This window comes from Myotis daubentonii, chromosome 3 (genome assembly GCF_963259705.1).
Source record: "Myotis daubentonii chromosome 3, mMyoDau2.1, whole genome shotgun sequence".
NCBI lineage: Eukaryota > Metazoa > Chordata > Mammalia > Chiroptera > Vespertilionidae > Myotis > Myotis daubentonii.
Genome location: NC_081842.1, coordinates 206769335 through 206771727, shown reverse-complemented (window position 1 = coordinate 206771727; position 2393 = coordinate 206769335).

The window sequence follows — 2393 nt, the reverse complement described above, 5'->3', positions numbered from 1 at the left end:
CGGCGGCGGCGGTGGAGGCGGGCGGGCGGCCGGGGGGGCGGGCCGGGGGCGGGCCGAGGATGGGGTTACCTGGGCGGGCCCAGCGGCCCGGGACACCCCCCGGGGGCGGGCCGGAGCGGCGGCGGGAGCGGCCGCCCTGGCCCGCGGGACTGGGCTTCTCCGGGGTCCTCCCCGGACCGGCGCCCGGGAGCACGGGGGCCCGAGCCCTCTCCAGCACGCCTGGCTGCGCGCCGCCCAGCCCGCCCGCTTAGAGGCGCGGCGACCCAGCTGCCCGGTCCCCGCCCGGGCCTTGGGGACAGGCGGGCACAGCTCCCCCAGCCCGTCGCTGCGGGCACTGCAGGGCCGCCCTCGCCGCCCCGCCTTGCCCCCCCGGCGGCGCCTCGGAGCCCGACCCCGGCCCGACCGGAGCGGCCGGACCAGAGCGCTGCCGCCGCTCGCACGCACCCAGCTGCATGCGCTCCGGCCGCGCACCCGAAAGTTCGGGGTCGCCCGGCCTCCCCCCGCCAGGCCCCTCCTTGTCTCCTGGCCAGCGCGTCCTCTGGCCCAGCCCCTCCCTGGCGCTCACCTCCCTCAGCCTTCCGGGAGCTGGACGGGGCCTCCCCAGCTTCGGGCAGCTTGGGACAGTGGCCCGAGACTGCGGGAATCCGAAACCTGGACTCTGGCTAGCCTAGGAGCTGGGCGCGCCCTAAGCAACAGGGTCTTGAGCAAGTCCCTTACCTCTCTGGGCCTCCGTTTTCTCATCCAAGAAATAAACATTAGACCCAGGGGTTATGAGGGCGGAAGGAGCGGAAGGAAGGTCTTTTAAAATTTTATTATTATTGCTTTTAGCACTCATCAAGTCGTGCTTTGAGTTTTTGCTTTCGGGAGGCTTGTTTTATTTACCCTTCCCAGTCCAACAGATTCGGCTCCTAGCTCAGCGCCTGGCACAGAGTAGGTGGCGGCAGTGTTTGTGGAATGAATGATTGAAATGGAATGGGCTACCGCTTGTGCCCTGATAGTGTGGAGTGTTCAATTCCACACCATAATAACTGGTAAGAGTCATTTGCCCAGCCTCAGGTAACCTATGACCAGGTCTCTGATCCCATTTTGTGTCCCTCCTCACCTTGCCTCCACTGAGTCCTTACAGCTGCTCAGACCTGGAGGGACCTCTTATCTAAATGGAGAAACTCAGGCCCAGAGAGGGGCATGGAGGTGCCCCACCTCACTAGGGCCTGGGGACAGAGCCGTAAGCCAGGCCTACGCCCTCCCCCCTAGCCAGGGGCTCCTCACTGTTTTAGGAGCATGCGGTTTGATCCCATGTGGATGGTTATGTTTGGGTGCTGGGAGGGTGCTCTCCGCTCCTGGAGTCCCTGGGCTCAGCACAGAGGAGGGGCTCAGTAAACACTTGGTGTTGAGAGTGGGCAGAAGGTGGCAGGGATTTGTGGGGCTGAGCAAGAGCACAGATGGAGGCTCACATACCATATGTCTAAATATTTGCAAGTTATAAATCAAGCTAACAAAATGTGAAATAAAATATGTTCTATTCTCCTCCCTTGACAAGCACACTTTCATAACAACCTGGAAGACCAGCTCTGAGTGTGGCATTCCCAGACTCCTCGGACCCTGCGCTGGAGAATAGTGGAGCGGGGAGAAGAGGCCCCCACCCCCGGCCCCCCGCCTCCGGCCTGCTCTGCAAGGGGCCTGTGCACACACATGTGGACACCTCAGCCTGCGCATGCTAGCTCTGTCTACACCGCACCTGCCCCCGAGGGCTGCCCAGGACCGAGTCCTAGTGGCGCAGCCTGCCCTCAGGGGATGAATCTTCAGGTCTCTGTGGAAAAGACCCATCCAGGTCCCTGCCATCTGGGCAGGCAATCCCAGGGTCCTGGGTACCCAGAGTGTGGTCTGCAGGAGGGGGCATAGGCGCCAGGTAGGCACGTCCTTTCAGCCCCACGGTGTTTCCTGTGATGAGAGTTTAGCTGGAGGAGGGCCAGACTGCGGGGTCCCAGGGCAGGGGCCACACTCACTGAAGGGTGGTACTAAATTACTGAGCTGTTTTGAGCCAATGTATTTGCTTCCTGGCGTCTCTCTGTGGTATGGCAGATACTAATAATAATACTGATAATAATTTAAATGGCAATAGGCAGCTATTTTAGGGTGGCCATATAATTTCCTCCCAAACCAGGACATTTCTAAGCGTGACGGGGGACTCTGGGAGATTTGCTGGGCCATCAGGCACGAAGCAGGACTGTGCCTGGCAGACGAGGACCCCAGGCTGTTCTAAGTGCTGTACATGCTGCCCCTCATTTGCGACTCGCAACACATCCTGGGAGAAGGTACGGTATTCCCCCCATTTACGGATGAGAAAAGGAAGCGAACAATTTGCCCAAGGAAGGTGGTGGACCCCAGGCTCC